The sequence below is a fragment of the Lissotriton helveticus genome, chromosome 5_1, assembly GCF_964261635.1.
Source record: "Lissotriton helveticus chromosome 5_1, aLisHel1.1, whole genome shotgun sequence".
NCBI classification, from domain to species: domain Eukaryota; kingdom Metazoa; phylum Chordata; class Amphibia; order Caudata; family Salamandridae; genus Lissotriton; species Lissotriton helveticus.
The window spans coordinates 1,216,961,129-1,216,982,184 of NC_136065.1; positions in this window are offsets into that span (position 1 = coordinate 1,216,961,129).

The following is a 21,056-nucleotide window of genomic DNA, read 5'->3' on the forward strand; positions in this document are numbered from 1 at the left end:
AGAGGTTTAACCCTCTCTGCATAATTTAGAATGTATGTTCTTCCGAAATTCAGGAAACCTAGTATTGATTGTAAGTTCTTCAGCGTTTTTGGTGCTTGGAGTACTGCACACTTCTCTAAGAAGTTGTCTGCTAGGCTTTTGCCTTCACTTGATAATTCATATCCAAAAAACAGGACAGTTAGGTGAGCAATTTGTGACTTTTTAAAGTTGAATTTGTACCTTCGTCTGCGAACCCAAGTATTATGGTGTTCACTCTTTTCAAGTGTGTCTCTAGGTCGTCGTCTGTAAGATAGAGGTCATCGACATAAGATAATGCCTCATCATCATACATTTGTAGTAACTCTGTTACCCTTGCTGAGAATAATCCTGGGCTATTCTTGAATCCCTGTGGGAGTTGACAGAATTGTTTTTGCGCTCCCATTGTTGAGAAAGAGGTCAAATACCTGCTTTCAGGTGCAATGTTTTAACAAAAGAAACCATTTGAGATATCTAATGTTGTTTTATATTTTTTGCGCACGATGTTATTCATTAGTGCTGCACTGTGTGAGTTTTGTACTGCAAATGTTTTGCAGCAAGAGTTTAGGTGTCTGTAGTCCAAAACTAGACGATATGAATCGTCTGGCTTGGAGACAGGAAACAAAGGATTGTTCATTTGTGAGGTGCATGTTTCAATCACCCCCTGATATTCAAGTTGATCTAAGATCTCCCTGACTTGCTTTTTAGCTTCTTGCTTAACAGGATACTGCCTTTGGGCAGTAGGTTGATTTTTTAACTGGATTTTATGGTGAGGAGAATCCTCATCCCATCATACATGATTTTTATATAATGCAGGGGCTTGGGCCACTGCCCATTTTCTTGCAAATGTGTATTTTTTATGATTTGAAATTTGATTTGAGAAGGCAGGCATTATCATTTCTTCGCCATGAGGGCACTCCCTGACAAACTCTGGTGGCCAGTCTTTCTCAGCTAGAAAGATATCATAGCCTTTCGAAAGGTTATCCCAAAAGAGACCCTTTATTTTCCTAGTTTTGTCCCCCTCTATACGCAATGTTATTTCATATAATTTATGGGGTTTGCTAACTCTGGTGTCTGCAGTTTCCACTTGAATGTATTCATTCGTGTCCACTGTCTTCAGAAGATTCATCAGGATCTTGCGAGCTATGGTCACTTATGCTGCGCTGTCTAGCATTGTCTGGGCCCATTCTCCGTTTTTCAGTTGTGTCCTCAGAATCCTCGGCATGTTTTATTTTAATACTAGCTACCTTCTTTTTTGGAAATTGTAATTTTTTACTTTGATGAGCAGGTTCCTTGTCTTTGGACTTGACGTGCTCTTCCTTGTGCTCTGACCGTCCTCTTCTTTCCGATTTCTGTGAGGAAGTCTGAAAAGATCGAGATATCTATCATGTTTTCTCAATTTATCCCTATCTCTAAGGTTGTATCTTTTTTCAGAGGGCTCCCTCTGGGGAGACGTGCCTCCTCTTTCTGGAGATCTATCTCTCCTTTGAGGAGACCTTCCTCTGGACTGAAACCGTTTTTCTCTGGGAGTGGATTGTTTATTACCCTCCCAACTCTTTTTTGGAGTGTTGAGATTATTCTTGATAAATGTTTTTTCAGGATTTTCAATTAGTTGTGGTTTTAGTGGTTTCCCACCCAAACTATCTCTACCTAGTTCTTCATAGGATTTTTCTATGATTCTGGCAAGTTCAAAAGGTTGTTCTGCTATATCTGTTTCTTTCAATTTCTGGCGGTATGTTATATCGTCAATTGCCAATTGAACTAATTCTCTATATGCCTTTGTTAATTATTTTAGTTTAACTAAGAGTTCTTCGCTTGACATTTTTTTAATGTCGGGATTTGGTATGTAGCTGGCTAGAACCGGCCATGTGGCTCCTGGTCTACCTAGTGGACCGAGCCTGGTGATGTGATTTTGATGTTTTAGGGCGCCATTAAACCAGAGCAGGTGCTCTTGCTATGTTAGTGGAATTTCAACGTCCTCGGAAGGAGCGTATTCCTCTGGAGGTTCCTCTATTTTGTAATAGTGGAAATTTTGTGTTACAGCGTGTGCTGCTGGAAAATGTATCCATGAATAGAATATCTCTGTCTGCCGATATTCATGGGCCTCTACCACAAATATGGATGTACCACCTCTCGATGATAGTCCATTTTCTATAAGTTTAAGAGTTATAGTCCTTCTTACATTTACCGGAATGATTATAGCATTCGGGTTTTCATCTTGGAGACTTGTGTCATCCGCTAAAAGTTGAGCTGCTATTCTAGCTCTCTCTCTTTCATCATCACTTTCCACCATTTTCCTGACAACATTTTTTTTGTTGCAGAGCAAGTTTCAAGGAAACAAAGATTAGGTGCACAATATTTTGGAACACTGTATCCTTCAACGTTGACTAAACCAAAAACTAATACATAGGAATCTCTTCCTACTAAGTTCTGGTGGATATTAACCTTTCACCCACTCCAGACGTCTATTGGAGTTTTTACGGGAAAAAGGGGTCTGTGTGAAAAGCACGACTGAGTTACTCTAGCATCTAGCGTTAGATTATCGCCTTACCAAACGTTGGGCGCCATGTAGTGTAGTTCCTATATTCCCAATAGGCTCTGCGGATTGGAATAAAACAAACAATAGTTTAGACGTAGGACTGAGGTCTTCTAGGTCTCTACTGAATATGCTAGACTTAATTAGGTATGCCAGCTAGCTCAGAGGTCACTACAAACTTTCTTGAATGAACAGTAAGGAGTTAACTTTCCTGATTAGACAAGAAGGGATTAGTTTCTGACAACCGCATAAACATGACAACTTTGCTCCCTCCAGAACAAAGAGTATATCTCCAGAGTCGTGTGAAAACAATAGACAGTTATTTCACTCAGTCAATCGTGCATACTTCGTTTCACCAGGAGTACAGAGAAATAGAGAGACAGGCGTTTTCAATAAATGTTGTTATTTATTGAGCAGTCCTCTTTCTCATGCAAGAGAAGTGAATTGCCACAATTGCAATACTTATCATGAAGTAAAGTGCGTACAGTAAAAGGAGTATTATAAAATAATACTGTAAAAGCATTGATATGGTTTCTGAGCCATATGATACTTAAAACGGATAAAATATATACATACATAAAATCATTGACTAAACGTACTCAACTGGTGCTTCTAAGATACGCCTACCCTGGTGTACCTGACCTAAGCCTAATACGTGGGAAGGAGTAAGTAAGTTGCAGTTTAAGTCAAGTTAAGTTTTTGCCAAGAATCTGCATCAAGAATTCTCTAAGGATCTAATCAGCTCCGTACCTTGGTTTTTAGAATGAAGGAAGTCTTGTATCTCTTTCACAGGACTCGATCTCCCAGCAACCCGCAAGGGTGACTGGAAACACCGGAGCTGGATTTCTCGGCAGGAGAAAAGATAGCGTCTCTCTCAGTGCGTCAAATGGGAGGGTCGGCTTCCTTCGGCACTCGCATCAGCTGGGCATCGGGCAAGTAGGTAGCCGCTCTGCTCCAAACCACCGTGTGTTTGCTTAAGGCAACGTTGGTCAGTCAAAGCACGCTTTATTCGATTTAAAAAAAACCATAAAAAGCACGTACAGTACATATACATTAAAATCACATCTCATAATTAATACAAAAACAGGGCGAACCCAGAATTAACTAAGCTACATCGTGTCTAACACTATTAAAAGATACCTTATTTACAATAAAATGTTCAGTGGAGCTCGTTTTTTTCTAAAATGAAAAGCTTCTGCTAGGAAACTGGCGACACTAAAAGTAATGTAAATATTGCCCAATATCTGGAGGTAAATTAAAGCAGGTCTAACTTGAATGAAACCCGCCTCCCTCAGCACAGATAACAGATGTTTTTTCCTAGCAGCAGTATAATACCCACAAAACATCGTAAAATGCATGGTATCTTGCTCAGAGAAATTATCACAGTCACAAGGGGGGGCATCTTTCGAATGGTTCCATGATAGATAGCAACCTAAAGAAAATTGAATCAGATTAAACCTGAATTTCGTTAACAAGAATCTATGAAGGGGTCTTGTAACAAAATTCAGGTATGGTTCCAGGGTTGGGGTAGTGGTTAACATAGAGTGAGCTCTTATGGATGGTTTCATTAATTCCCTCCCCTCTCTATTAAGGTGGACCCTGTCTCAAAAATGGACTTTAATCCACTTTACGTCCTCTCTCTTAATGTTACGAGGAGATAGAAAAAGTTCCAATCTACCTAAGGTTGAAAATGTGTTTTTTAAAAACTTCAACCAAGGTATTTTCATGGCGTGGTCCAAAGACATGACGTCCTCCAGAATAAGATGGTTCAAAGTTAATTCTGGATTCAGCCATGTCCTTGCCCAAAGTAAAAGAGGTGCCAGATTCAGCTTGTCTGTAATATAACCTAGACCTACTTCCTCGTGAATGGAGAACGTAGGGGTCGATTTTGGAACTGAAAGCAATAGTCTAATTAACCTATTTTCTACCCTTTGGATTTTATCTAGAGTGACATAACCCCACAGGGCGGCCCCATAGGTGGCAATGGGAATACACTTGGTGTTATAAACCTTCAAAAGTGCTTCCATTGGCCTGGCCCCCAGCCTTTTGGTGAAACCCAACAGGGCGGTTGTTGAACGAGCCAAGGCTAAACTCTTCGCCTTTAACTGTGGGGCCCAAGACCCCCTTTCATCGAAAAGGACCCCCAGATAGGGGAAGACCGGAACCCTGGAAACCTCCTCACCCTTGCATATGAAAGTTTTGGATCTTAACTTTCCTCTCTGCTTGCCCACTATCATGGAATGGGATTTTTTCGCATTTACCTTTAGATCAAATTTTTCCATGAAGGAGCCAAAACAATCCAATAGTGTCTGTAAACCGATGCCCGTATGAGCAATCAGTACCGCATCATCTGCGTATAGGAGGGCCGGGATCGGCTGACCTCCCACACGCGGCACATCTGCCCCCCCCTCCACCAGGTGTTTTTCTAGCCCATTTATATAAATGGTAAAAAGGAGGGGGGCCAGAATACACCCTTGGCGGACCCCTTTTTCTGACCTAAAAGTACCCGTACATCTCCCCTCATTTGTGACCCTTACTTTGGCAAATAACTCCTGGTGTAAGGAGGCTATAAAAGCAACCAGTGAGGAGTCTATCCCCAACTCAAGAAGGATTGACCACAGTTTTGACCTGTTTACCAAATCGAAGGCTGAGGAGAGGTCCATAAAGGCCAAATAAAGGGACCCCTCCCCGGCCACCACATATTTGGCAATTAAAAGGTGCAAATTCAAACATTGGTCCAGGGTGCCTCGTTTCTCCACGAACCCATATTGTATGTTTGAGAGCCCTTCACAAGCCTCCAAATTTTCACTAAGTTTAGCCAATAAAACTCTGCCCAAGATCTTAATGGCCGAATCAAGGAGGGAAATGGGTCTATAACACCCCGGATCCTCCCGTATTCCTTTTTTAAAAATTGGCACTATGATGGAGATTGCCCAAGTATTGGGAAACACCTTATCATTTGCTGCCCTAAAGACTTTAGTTAATACCTGGGACCAGGTTTTCGGAGAGTATCTATATAGGTCCGCAGGTACGCCGTCAGCCCCCGGGGCCTTGTTTTTTGAGGTCTCCAGGATAGCCTTTAATACTTCCTCCTCTAAAAAGACTATCGGGGGGAGACCCGCACTATCAATTGGCGGGACGGGGCTATACCATTCTTATCACCGTAGACGTCTTTAAAGTGGTCGACCCACTTCTCATCCGGGATGACACAGTCAGTGGTTACATTTTGTTCTCCTGCGAAAAAAGGGTAATTAATAATCTCCCAAAATTTCTTGCTATCACGCAGGACATCAGCAGAGAGAAGTCTGTCCCACGCTTCACTTTTAATTTCATCTTTCCTCCCCTTTAAGGTCTTTTTGTATTCCCTCCTCAAACTGGCAATAAGCAGCCTATCCCTTGGTATTGCTTTTAATGCATGCATTAAACGGGTATGTATTCGTGAACAATCAACATCAAACCACTTTAATGTACTAGGAAGTCTCTTAGTGGGCGTGACTGTCAGGTCCTTCGTTATTTTAACACACATGGATTCAAAAGCCCGAACAATTGTACTATTGGAGGCCTCTTGATCTAAACATAGCTCTATGTCTCCCTCAATTTTGGGCAATAAAATTGCCATAAAATCATCTGGGATCACCTTACCCCACTTGAGGCTTCTGCCTTGATCGGAGGGCACAGGTACCTCCTGCGCCTGTAGGCGGCCCAGGCCCTCATGTTTAAGGTCCCCCAACTCATCTCCAATACCACAGGGTTATGATCACTGTAGGGTGACTGGGTTGTTCTGTAGGTTAGTACCTTTGATTGTAGCAGCGGCGTGGTAAATATATAGTCAATTATAGACCCTTGTGGTGTTCCTTCATAGGTGGGAACTCTTTCCCTCCCATCTGTATTTATGGATTCATAAAGATTAAAACTAGCCAATAGAACATCCAAGGCCTCACCAGTTTTTGTGTGTTCAAAATGTGGTATAAACACCCCTGGAGGCCCTAATTGTTCACCCAAGTGACAGGGAAGATTGCACAAATGAGTATTAAAACCACCTAACACGATGAGCTCAAATACAGTGTGCTTGTTAAGACTGAAATTGTATAAAAATGTCTCTAGGTGTGCAATGTGATCAGGGGCCATTGCCCTCTCCCAGGAATTATAAAAATTAATTAATAAAATGGAATGGATCGAGGAAACAGTCCATTCCACAATCAAATGATTAGGTGAACCTGAATCTAACTGCTTAAAAGACCCCGCAAGATTAAGGGAAAAAAGAAAAATTAAACCCCCCTTAGCTCTCCCCGCTTGGCTGGGTGTCACAGGAACAAAGAAAGTAGCAAAGCCATCCAGCCAGACCTCTACTGAGGTTTCCCAGGATTCTTGAAAAGCTATGACATCAAAGGAAGTAATACAATTTATCCATAATGGGTCATCCCTTTTAGCTCTTAGGCCAGCTATGATCCAACTAAGGAATTTACATGGGGCTGTGTCCTCCTCCTGCATAGGCCCGGTAATGGGGGCAATTAGAGAAATAGAACGAGTACTGGGGGCTTGCCTCAAGTCGGACCTATTAATGGAGGACCCCGACCGTCATTCACAGTCATCTAGACCAGAGAATGCTTCAAATCTATTCGATGTTTCAAAAGGGGTGAAAGGCAACAGATGATTCATTCCCCCAGTACTTTGCAATTGGTCCATACCTCTGTAGTTATTCCTATTCTCCCTATGTGGTACAATATTCCATCCAAATACATTTTTTGACATTTTGGGATTTGGATCCTGCCACATATATTGATTGTAAGACATTCCGGGAGGGTTATTCAAAGGGCCAAAAGGTACCCCAACAGATGTTATGGCAGGCACCTGAGATCTAGGATAGAAGTAGGTTAGATCACAGGGAACAATAAGTGAACCAGTGATCCTTGGTATCCAATTAAGGATGTGTGTCACTGCCCCTGGATCTCTGAAATTTATAATTATTAAATCCCCCTCTATATCCTTTACTCTGCTCCCCAGCCAGGGGAGTCGCCTTACGTGAACAATCTCATTGTTAATAGAACATGGGAGCGGTCTATGCTGGCCGAGCCAATGTATGGTTTTATTTTTTAATTGGCTGAAACCTTCCCTCTTATTGTCTGCCAACCTGGGGACCCCCGTGAGTACAACCACATAGGGGACCGCCTCTGGTGGTAGTTCGACTTGGCGGTCCCTCTGGTTTCCTACTCTAACTGGGTGTGCTCTCCCCCCTACCTCCTGCTTATTTCCAGCAACCACTGTGCTAACCCCTTTATGAGTGTCCTTCTTACTAATTTGGGTAGGCTGATGAACTGCCTTAGATGAATTTGCCCCTTGCTGAGAACAACTCGCAAGGTTGCTTAATGGATTTAAAACCTTTTGTGTAAGAACTGAGGAGGTATGGACTACAGCTATGGGGGATAAAGCTGGCTTTGCAGGTACTTCCAACTGACCTGCTTTGGTAGTAATAGCCATTTCTATAGCCCCCAAACGGTCCTCTAACCTCTTCAACCTCTCTAGTATGGGAGATGTAAATGCCCTATGTAGATGTTCAATATTTTCGAGGGAGAGTGTTGACAAATTATCATTAGGGGGAGAAATACTGCTAGATGTTAAATTAGGTCCGACTGCAGTCAATATAGGCATATTTAGGGAGGATGGCATTTCATGTGGGGCAACCTGGTCCAAATCAGGAGGTAGAATTACATTTTTTGTGGGAGCAGGGATGGCAGTAACTGTTCTACCCTTTCCAAAATCGGTGTGACTGATTTTGGCTCTTTGCTGAACCCCTCCCTTCCTCTGTCTCTTATTTGGTGGTGGTCCATCAATTTTAACAACCCCCTGCTTTCCAACTTTCTTTTTCCCAAGTGGTACTCGTGAATTTTCAGGGACGGTTTCAATTACAGTGGTGATATAACTAGTACCCACAACATTACTTTCTTCCGTACTATTAGTAACAAACAATGAAGGGGTCATTTCTCGCAGGAGCAAGGGATATCCCTGCAACGATAGCAAGTCCTCATTTACTTGTGACAGATCTGCTCCCAGTTGACTGTTCTCGGGTGATACAACCCTGGAGGATCTATTTTTAATAGATTCAATGGAGCGTCGGCGCTCTGCCCTTCGTTCCACCAGATCACAGTCCCTGTCTGTGTCCCCAACCGGCTTTCTGAAATACTTGTCCAATGTCCCTTTGTTGTTACCCCCCCGAGTCAGGTGACGAACTTTTTCCATGCATGGCAGCCATGGGGTTTATGGTCATCAATGTGTAGAAGTCAATTTTAAATGTTAGCAAGCCCGCTAAAGTAGATGCAATGTGAGCACGCAGCAGGAGTAGTGTAAATCAGGCATAAACAAGTAACAAGCTTACTTGTGAAAAACAATAATTGAACGGGGACGATAAAGGTTAGAGGACTGGCCCAGCCCGGCCTCCTTCGGCCCCCGAACGGCCACAAAACGGCCCCGCCCTTGTCCCGGGCTCTCGCGCAGCGGGAACGATGCTTTCCCTTAATAGGGGAGTGATAGGTGGCTGGGGCGTGTCGATCAGGGAGAGCAGCCCAGGTGTTGCTGATTGGGCTCGCAGGGACTCCTGGACAATGGAGTCCCTGCTTTGCTCGCAGCCCCGATCAAATCACGCTTGCTGATGGAAAGAGCAGCCCCTCCGCTTGGAAGCCTCCCACAGAGACCGGTGCGCTGTGGGACCCGCGCAGCGGGTCCAGCGAGTTGCTGCCTCAGATGAGGGTCGATGGCTCAATTAAGGGTCGATGGCTCCACCAAGCCCATCCACACGCAAGGAGTCTTTCAAAGTTTTACAGTGTCCCAAGGAGCGGCTCCAGTCGTCCGCTTTTGCCTCCATCGGCGGTGGGGCGTGTCAATCAGGGAGTGCAGCCCAGGTGTTACTGATTGGGCTCGCAGGGACTCCTGGACAATGGAGTCCCTGCTTTGCTCGCAGCCCCGATCAAATCATGCTTGCTGATGGAAAGAGCAGCCCCTCCGCTTGGAAGCCTCCCACAGAGACCGGTGCGCTGCGGGACCCGCGCAGCGGGTCCGGCGAGTTGCTGCCTCAGATGAGGGTCGATGGCTCAATTAAGGGTCGATGGCTCCACCAAGCCCATCCACACGCAAGGAGTCTTTCAAAGTTTTACAGTGGCAACGTTGGTATATTTATACCTGGAAGGTGCCGGGTTTGACGTAAGGTTGGACATAAGACGTCACTAAGAACTTACAGTTCTTTCTGGACTCCAGGAGTTCTTGTGCATTTCAAAACAAAAGCAGGGGGAATTCCCGGGCTGCTGGAGGCTTGGTTTGTTTAAAGAACGCGTTATACTTTCTAGGAGTCTATGGGAGTAGCCTTGCCGTATTTGAACTGCATTGGCTATGACTAAATATGGACATGATTCTTATGCCTCTATAAGGATATGTTTTGTTATAACCACATAAGGGCATGAATCGGGAATATTTAATTAGGGTCCTAGATACATTCACAACAATTTCAAAATCAGGGACAGGTGCTGCAGAAATGTGATGCTTCCTCCAGAACAGGTAGGAATAATAGGCGATGAGTGTTGGGAAGTTGCTTTTATAAATGCTGCATGCAAAATGGGTGTGATTCTCATAAGATTATGAAATCTTTTGGAGCTTGGTCATAGCTTCTGGCAATGTGGGTTGATCATGCTCAACTTAATTCTTGGTCCTTGGCTTGGTTTCTGAGCATTTCCGATAGGAGGTCAGATTTACTATTCCCACTATAATCTAAGCCACATTGGAAAAAGTTTTGGACTTTAAGGGGTGTAGATTTACTATTTCTATTCCAATCTAAACAACATTTCATTAAAAAAAATCCATAATTTAAACAATAGAACTTCTGAACTTTCTCTTTATGAAAATAAGTACTTTTTAAAATAAATTGATACTTTTCAAATTATCACGGCAGAGGTCTTTAAGTTTGGCTCACCCATGAGCCTAACAGACCACAGCCATCAGACCGTTGCTGCACCGCCTGCCTGCCATGGATTACAATTGTAATCCAGCGTGCCCGCACACCATGGGTACGGCGGTCCTCCAGCAGACGGCATGGTGGCAGTGCCACTGGAGGAGTGCCAAAGTCGTAATAAGGTTCTTCGACACCTCTTATACGAGTTCTGAGTCAGATGGGGAACAAAACAATGAGAGTAGAAACCCCAAAGACAGGGAGATAGCGACCTGTTGCAATCAAGAGAAGCTCTCTTTTTTGCAACAGCGCCAACAGAACACCGGCCCCCCGAGAGGAAGAGGGAGGGGACGAGGGAACTACAATGCTACACCGCAGTTCCTTCGACGTCCTCACACAAGGAGTCAGAAACACTGGGACTGAATAGTCCCAAGAAAGCACCAATCATTAATCTATCCCAACATAGGCTGACCGAATTTGAAATTTCACTCTTAGAAAAAGGTTTAGGGTTCGCTATGTCGTCCAATGTAGATCGCTATACACTGGAGAGAGATCTCCAAAGCTTTTTTAGGAAGATTAGACTAGCAAATTTTTTTGATGGTAAAGTAAGACAGGAAAAAGAAAACAAGTCTGGTCTCAAGAAGAAATCATCTTGGACACCAAATATCAACACTGTGTCTAAAGACATAGAAGCCTTTGAACGAAGCGTAGATAGGAGTGTAGATGATCTTTTAAAACATAAACACTGGATGAATCATAATCTGTCCAAACAGGAAACGCTGGCCCTGAGAGAATTGCAGAACAAAGTGGAAGTGACCATCAAGCCAGCAGATAAAGGGGGTGGCATTGTGGTCATGGACACGCTTGACTACAACAAGAGGATGCTATGTCTGTTACAAAACATAGAGCATTACAGACCAGCCCACACTAATGAATGGGGGGATCTTAAAATCCGTATAGACGCCCTCTTGAAATATGCCAAAGATGACGATGTCATCTGTGAAGAGGAATATCTTTTTCTCAACAACCAGAACCCTACTATTCCCGCCCTCTATGGGCTTCCTAAAGTCCACAAGGATATGAACAACCCACCAATGAGGCCCATTGTGTCGAGCATTGGTTCCTTGACTGAACCGCTAAGCAAGTATGCGGATATATTCTTGCAACCTATAGTAGTCACCCAAAAGGCGTACATTAAAGATACTGCAGCAATTATTCAGAAATTGGAAGGCCTTGATTTTAATCCAGACAATCAGATTCTAGTTACCCTGGATATCGAGGCATTGTACTCGAACATTCCACAAAATGCAACAATAGACATGATTAAATCAGTGATCAAGACGGAAGATCGCGATCACACCGCCCATGAACAATTTATCATAGATTGTGTTACAATAGTGCTTAAGAATAACTTGTTTCTGTTCAATAAGGAGTTATATAAACAGACCAAAGGCACCAGCATGGGGGCTACCTGTGCGCCGAGCCTGGCATGCCTTTATGTGGCCCAGTTCGAGGAGCAGCATATATATAATTCCATATCACCTTTTTTTGAAAACATCTCGATGTGGTCACGCTACATCGATGATGTGTTTTTCATTTGGAGCGGCCCCAGCGAAACACTCAGGGAATTTATTACCTGGTTGAATCTAGGCGATGTGAATTTAAAATTCACATCACACAAAGACACACAATATTGTGAATTTTTGGACCTGATTATTAAACACACTGATGGCCACCTGAATGTTGAATTATACACTAAGCCAACTGACAGAAATACAATGCTTAGATATGAAAGTAACCATCCCCCAAGTCAGGTGAATAACATCCCTTTTGGGCAGTTTCTGAGATTGAAAAGAAACTGCACAATAATGAAAGATTTTGAGAAACATGCAGAAGTCCTAAAATCAAAACTCATCGACAGAGGCTACCCCAAGAGACTAGTACGCCACGCATACAAACGGGCGAAGTACTATAATAGAGAGAGTTTGTTAACCCCTAAAGTTAAAAAGAACAATACTCCGCAACCAATCACCTTTGTGACTAATTTCAATCCAGTGAGTAATAAACTCAAAAATATAATAAACAGAAATTGGCATCTCATAAACGATAAGCAACAAAATAGACTTCCTAAACCTATTTTTTCCTTCCGTAGGAATCGCACAATTCGGAACAGTCTGGTACACACTTATAGAGATGTCCAGATTAATAAACAACAAAGTATAGACAATGCCCCGTTACCTACTGGAACTTTCCCTTGCTCTTCATGTGGTAACTGTAATAACATCATCCGTGGAGATACCATTAAAATAAAGGATGCAGTGGCTAGACCCAATAAATTTATGAATTGCCGGACAAAAAATGTAATATATCTAATTAAATGTCCATGTGATCTAATCTATATCGGCGAAACATCAAGAGAGATCCGAATTAGGATTAATGAACACAAATCTGCATTACGAACAGGGAGAAGTGGGGCCCCATTGACGGACCACTGGAAAACAGCAAACCATGAAGTGAAAGATCTACAATGGTGTTGCTTGGAAACAGTTACCATTAACGCAAGAGGAGGAGATCTGACACAGAAAAGGAAAAAACGTGAGCAATATTACATGTCCACCTTTAACAGTGTCCGGTCAGGTCTCAACACTCGAGAAGACTGGGAACGGATTGTATGATAATTAATTAATTAACCTATGAAATGAAGTATGACATAGTATAATAGTATAATACCCCTTAAGTGCTTAATACTGTAAGTGTAGCTGCACAAAATCAAAACACCATGTGAAAAGAGTTTGTTTGGGTACTTCAACATGTTTTAACAACAAATAAGAGTGAAATATCATCCGACGACTAAGATTGGCGCTCTAGCAAGTTTGATTTAAATATAGATAAATGTTTTAACATTAAACATGAGTAATATCATCCGATGACTAAGATTGGCGCTCTAGCATATTTGATTTAAATATAGATAAATGGAAAGTGTGCTAATCATTTGTTATAATTGAGTGAACAACTGCTGATGCCAAAGATAGATGCCGGCCTTTTCGTTAGTGGTAATTTCCACAATTATTTATCTACTTATTCATCTACCTGTTTGGTGGCCCAATCTCTCTCTTGTTCGATACACAGCAGAGAGATTGTTTTCAAAAACGGCGATTATTAGTATAAAACGCTCCACTAGATAAAACGACCCCTTCTAGCTTGTTATAACATCAGATAAACCTGACATTAATAGCAATAATGCTCGGTTGCCAAGAGATTTAATAAAGTTTTGGTAATATCAGGAGCGTACCATGTGACCTGGTATGAACCTATTGAGAGCGATCTTTCAACACCCTATCACGAGCGGTCTTGTATTTAAGACCCGAAGTGCAACCATGCCCGTTACCGCGTGATTGCTAAGACGCCAGAAACGCTGACGCTGTATCGATAGGAGCAGGGAGGCCAACCCAGATTGAGAAGGTAAGCATGGCCCCAAACCCGCTGCTATTGTTGCTCTAATGCTGAAGCCCGTATATTCTGGAGGTTGAGACTTAGTCTGTCTCTAAACGCCAACCCGCCGGTATGATACCGCTTGAGAGCTTAGAAGTAGACTCGTCTTGCGCGTTTAACCTAAACTATTTTCAAACACTAAAACGCAGGTATGGTGGGATCATTTGAGTCCTGGCAAGCTCGGCGAGGTTATATTTTGACTCGTCCTGCGCTCTTAACTCTGCCAAAATATGCAATAGAAATTATAAATCCCAAGGGGTATTGTTAAATACACTGGGACAGCCCATTCTTTTAAAACTACACTGCGGTGCCTGATGCATGATATTGGAAACAACGCGAGTGGCATCATCAAAAGGCAAATATTGTGTAGATACCATGGACTATGTCTACAGACATCTTAGTCACTAAACAAAGCTTATTTTGCACATAAAATAAACTATTTAGTTAAAAGTGCGAGTCTAAAATTACAAAATCTAAATTTTTTTTATTTTTATTATTTTTATACCTTTACATTTTCTCTAATTTATTATAGTGGGAGGTCAACCCCCAATAAACAACGGTGCCCAAAACGACAAGTTAAAAGTCTGCGGCTACATCGTGTGGGCCATTGCTCAAATTTTGGTAAGCAACTCCACAATATGGTTTAAATATTCTGTAACAAAGAGACATTTTATGGATTCCAACAATGCTTTTGTATTTTGTTTGATTTTTATCATAGCCTTACCACATCTTCCATATGCAAGGACATTGGTGGCTCCTATCATACAAGCTCCAATCCGAGTTAATCTCGGTCAAGGTACATATGTTTATGTGCTCCACGTACGTACTTTGAAGGTCTATAGGTGTAATTAAATGACACCGTAAAATAATAATAAATGCATCTGATTTCAGATTTATGAGCCCATAAAGCACTGAGATCGAATCTATTCTTCATCTTATCGCCTTATATGCTGCTTGACTGATCCAAGTCAGAGGAATTTTAATACCCTCAGGTAACCATAAATTTGGTTGTATATACCCCATAGAGATTGATAAACCCCGAGTAGCTATCAGAGCTATGATGTAGAGTGTACCCCAAAAAAATGATGCTTCTTAACAATACCAATAGTATAACCTGCGTAGTTGAGGATGTGTAGTCTCAAATGTCCATTAGGATTTTGTGAGAAAAATGTATATAATGGGATAAAGATGTTGTTGGTGCTGATTTGTACAAAAGAGATATCATACAGAGATAAAACATTTATTGTCTGTTTCTTTGTAGAACTGGTCCTGAAGAAGGTTTTTTATTCGAACCCACAACCGAAACGCTGCGTCGACCTTTGTTCTGATGAACATTTTTAACGATTGTGTTTTTTGATGTTTTTATAAAGTGTTATATGATTGTACTTATATTAAGTGATGTGTTAACCAGTGACAACAACAAAATCGATAATATGTCTAAATAAATTTTGTACCAACTTGCACAACATATCTCCCATTTTCTTTCTCTTTTTCTTATTATTCATGTATTAATTATTTTTATTGTGGTCTGTATTATCTCTATGTATTAATATGTATATGACATATATAGCTAGTTGACAATATTGAGTGCTTCTATTTTTGTGAAATTTTAATTTTTATATACACCAACGTAGGTCATAAAATCTGTGTGATTGGTATTGTTTAGAACAACAAGGTACGCAGTGCTAGTAGAGATCACTCTTGTGACTCATGTAGGGACCTTCCCATATACTTCTGCTTAAAGTCGTAATAAGGCCCATAGTCCAAAGAAAACAGCCATTTTACAAGACGTGTTCGTAACAAATGTGGACCACTGTCTTCATTTTGTAGAAACAAATATATACTCTTTCCAAAGACTGTCAGTGTGAGCATCAAGAGTTGTAATGTGGAGCTTAAGTGCTGGACAGAAGAGCCAGGCGCTTATCAGTTTACCCTGTGTGAAGTATGTGACAGAACCTTAATGTGAAAATGTGCCATTGGGGTTATTTCTCTTCAGCTGGTGTTTATGGCAGTGAAGAGGAAGAAGCAATAAATATGAGCAAATGAAGACGATAGTGTTTAACCACCAAGGACCAGTGGGGCAGAATAATTATATTGTGGAAGATAGGAGCATGCTGGTCAGGAACAGGAGGTCATTTTGAGAACGAATGAGAAGAATTTTACTGAAGAGCTAAAACACAATTGGCCCAATTCACAAACTTTCATCTGAGTAACTGTGCTTCCTTCCTGTCGTAGGTAGGAATTATTCCTCAATTACCCCTCCTAATTCACTAGCAGCTTCTGTGAAAAGTTGCACCTTACTCCTGCCCTGCGGTCAGATTCACAGGGTTGCTGCATGTGTAAATTGAGCTTACAGCCGCAAATCATCTTTGTTTCAAGTGTAACGCCATTTTTGCCATTCACAAAAAGTTCGTTTACACTTGTGAAAAGATGTACTCACTCACGATATTACCCAAGTATGGTGTAATATCCCTAGTGTGGGAAGTGCCTGTTCCTACGATTGAAAGAATTTAAACGTTTACTCGTGTCCTTCTTAGGCTGATAATGGGCAGAAAACACAACCAGAATTGAAGGGAGTATAAATAAAATGGGTTCTCCACAAAACAAGCATTGTCGCAGCTGATACAATAAATAAATGAATACAAGCGTATTTACACTAATGCAAAGCCATTTCTGCATATGCAACTGTGCACTACGTATAATTAGGGAATGGGATGTTTGTAAATCAACATCCAAAAGTAGGAGTAAAGCTATGGGTGTAGACTTGAGTATTTTTTAAGAAATAGACACTGCGAATCAGAGCGCCAAGTGAGCATACTTCTATTGCCTGGAAATTCCTGCCTATGCCAGACCTAGTTATGGAGTAAGGCACAACTGCTCATCGAAAAACCTTCATCAATCAGTTCCTTTTTGTTTAGTAGTCCGTTCAAGTGCCCAACCTGTGGCCATTTTGTCTCCCTTGGGTAACAGTGTCACACCAGGTGAATTGATTCTATTTAATTTTGAAGAAAACTTCTTTGGGTTGGACTGATCCCCCTAGGCAAAAAGCTCCAGAAGCGCCGTTTCTCGCCGTTTCTCGCCGTTTCTCGCCTCATGCATCATCCCGCTATAGCAAGTCTGATGTTTTATTTTTAAGAGGGCAGCTGAAGCACTGCATGAAATCAACTCTCCATGGTTTACTGGTTTAGTACGGATAAAATGAAAGTATTGCTGTTCACCATCAGCAATACGCGTTTTTTCATTTTTCCAATGCTCAACAGTATCGGCAAAAACCATTGGCAAAGACAATTCGTTTGCAACGGCAAAAAACAAAAGGTGCGACCCATTGGTTTTGCTACTGTTTCTTTAATGTTTGCCCCATGTTGACCAGATGAATGTAGGAATATTTCGAGCTCCAGCAGAATGTTGGATCTGGCAGTTATTATTGAGCTGAATGTGAGATCCAGATCAAGCCCCAGCAAATCTGTGTCCTGAATCTTAGCCCCGGTGTAGCGTATGAACACTGTGACACATGCTGCAATGCTTGCAGGGTGGCAGAGGAAACTCTCCAAGTTTCTTTTCCAGCTGTAGAGCTAAGCCCTGGTGCATGTAGAGCAATCGGCAAATCCCTTTGCTGGACATCGGTGAGAGTAAATCAATGTTAAAGGATCACTGCTGGAACCTAATACCTTGATGCAAAAATCAGACAGATGCCAATCTGGGACAGAGAAAACAAGGAAATGCAGTATATGACTTCACAAGTTGTAGAGGGCCAAACGGAGATTTGAAAGCAGGTTTTGCCACTTGCAAGGGGTGTATGTAATAAGTAGGCTAATGCAAAACAATGTGGTCCCCTGTAGAAAGTGGTGAGGGACCTCTGAGACTCTTTTGTCTCTAATATTTACACCTACCTTAGGCTGACTGGGGGGCCCTCAATGTGGGAACTCTCTATGTGACTCGGTAGTGGCAGCAGTTAAAATCTTCAACATTAAGGTCCTGATTTAGATTTCGGTGGATGGGATTAGGCCATCACAACAATGAGAGATATCCGGTCCACCGAAATATAAATCCCATAGGATTAGATTTTGGTGGACAGGTTACTCAGTCACAACGGAGATGGACAGGATATTCTGGGATTTTTATTTCAGCGGACGGGATATCCGTCAAAGTTGTGACAGGGTACCCGTCTGTCGAAATCGAAATCAGGCCCTAAATTCTAATCAATCTGAATTTTGCATTTTTATATTTCATGAGGTGCTTATATATATATAAAAAAAATTGATAATCAAATTTTATTGAAATTTTCAACACAAATAAGTTCATTGATAGTAGGTCACACAGTCCAATTAGAAACCCCTGTCCCTCCCAGATGACAACACAAACCGTATCAGTCTTTTCAGAATAAATAACTAGCACCCCCGTAGCACACTGAGTTAACAGGTCAGGTCCAATCAAGATGGTAACAAGCCAAACCATTTGCCCCATACTTTGCCAAACATCTCCGGGCATCCCCAAGCTTCAAAGAGGGCCTCCTCCTGAACCCCGCACCAGTCCACCCCCCTCCTCCATTTCTGTAGTGTCGATGCCTCTGCCTGGGACCATTTAGCTGCGATGTCTCGTTTTGCCACCGCCACTGCTGTTCCCAAGAAGCGTCTATCGGCCCAGGAGTCGTCCAGGCCATCGAACACTCCCAGTAACAGGTGTCTCGGGTCATGGGGAACCACCCAACCCAAAGCCCGCGTAATCCCCAATTCCACACCTCTCCAGAATGGATCTAAGGCCAGACAGAGCCACACCATGTGAGAGTAGTCGCTGGGGTGTCAGCACACCGGGTACAGGCGGGGGAGGTTCTCACACCTGCTCGAAAGAGGCGGGCCGGTGTGAGATACGCCGTGTGGAGGAAGTAAAGGTGGACCAGGCGTAGTTTTGAAGATGTGGTAAGGGATTTGGGAGCCATCAGGGCAACCCGCCAGTCTGCCTCGTCCAAAGGGCCCACCCAACCCTCCCATCGCTCTCTAAGGCGAACCAAGGATGTGGGGCAGTTATTAATCAGGGCTCGGTATATTCGGGACACCCCCCCTCTCCCCAGGTTACCCAACATGACTTGAGCCTCCAGAGGACTAAACTCCGGAAGAGAGGTGGTTGCTGGGAGGTGTATGTGGAGGGTGTGGCGGAGTTGCAAGTATTTATAGAACTGGGAGTGTAGGAGGGCATGTCTTTGCTGTAGGTCAGAGAAGGAACGTATGTGATCCCCTACCCACATGTCTCCCAGCAGGGATATCCCCACCAGGTCCCAATGGCAGAAACCCTCCAGGGATGAGGTCTCCCCCAACCAGGTGCCACACCATAGTCTAGTCAGTTTCCGATCCCAGTGCACCATGCGAAGGGCAGCACGCCAGGCCATAAGGACCGATCTGGTGATTGAGGGCATAGAGTGCGGCACCGGAGAACCGTACAGGAAGCCCTGTATCTGGGCAAAGTCTAGGACAGTGAGCTCCACCCGGTAGGCTGGGTTGGACCAGCCGCCCGCAAACCAAACGTGAATCACAATGAGTTTTGTGGCTAGGTAGTAAAAGTAGAGGTTGGTGACTCCCATGCCACCGTCAAAGGGGGGGGACCCGGCTATGGGACAGGGACTGTCGTGATCGCCCACTCCCCCACAGGAACCGGATAAGCGTGCTATCCAGTTCCTTGAACCAGCTACCTGGGAGGGAAATCGAAGTGTTCTGCAAAATATAAAGAAAGTGGGGAAGGATCATCATTTTGAAAAGGGCGCTCTGGCCTAGTGGGTTAAGGGGAAAGGACTGCCAGTTCCTAAGATCGGTTTTCATCCGGGTGACTAGGGGGGCAATGTTAAGGGCCCACTCTAGCTCAGGCAGGAGGGTCACCCATATACCCAGATACTTGAATGACTGCCTCCGGAGGGGAATCGAAGCATGCCCGTGAGGGGTGAAGGGGGACCAGTGTGGATTTGCCGGGTTGAGACGGAGACCAGAGACTTGCTCAAAAGCAGAAAGGGCCTTCAGAGACCTAGGGCCGGAGTGCTCCGGGTCGGCCAAATAAAGCAGAACATCGTCTACATATAGAGCTATTTTGTCCACCTGGCTCTGATCCCAATCCCAGCCCTGGATGAGGGGGTCCTGCCGTATTAGCGCCGCCAGGGGCTCCATCGCCAGCGCGAATAGGAGTGGTGAGAGGGGGCAACCCTGGCGGGTGCCTCTCCGAATCGGAAATGGTTTGGAGGACGCGCCGTTGATGATCACACAGGCTCTAGGACTGTTGTAAAGAACTTGGACCAGGCGGCGGAAGGGAAGGCCGAAACCCATCCTCTCCAGAACGTCTCCCAAGTATCCCCAATCCACTGTATCAAAGGCCTTCTCAAAGTCAACCAGGAGAAGGGCCAGATATGGGGAGAGTCGGTGTTGATGAGCCAGTGCGAGGTGGAGACGGCGGATACAGTGACGGGTACCCCCGGCCGGCATGAACCCACATTGGTCGGGGTGGACCAAATCCTGCAGGAGGGGCCGGAGTCTTTGGGCTATGGCAGTGGCAAAGATTTTTATTTCGGTGTTTATCAGGGAGATAGGGAGATTATCGGAGCAATCCAGGGAAGGTGGTTGTGTCTTCGGGATGACCACGATGGTCGCCACATCAGATTCAGATGGGAAGGATCTACCTTCGACCACCTGGCGGAAGAGCTCTGTCAGATGGAGGACCAGATCGTCGCAGAACGCTGAGTAATATTCCTGTGGAAATCCATCAGGCCCTGGCGTCTTGCCGGAATGCTGCAGGGAGATGGCTCTGTGAATTTCTTCCGGAGTGAGAGGGCCATCTAGGGCATCCGCTGTCTCTCTGGGGAGACACGGAAGGCGTATTTCGGAGTCCGCCACCAAGTCCGCAAGGGAGGCACCGTGGGGGCGTGCAGTATAGAGGCCCTCATAATACTGTGCGAAGGTTTGCGCAATGGCCGAAGATGTCACATGGCGCGTCCCATGGACCGTTCGAATCGTAGGGATGATGCAGTGGGCTCTAGGGTAGGATACCAGATTATGGAGCAGTTTCCCATTCTTGTCGCCACAGCCATAAATGCGGGCCACAGAA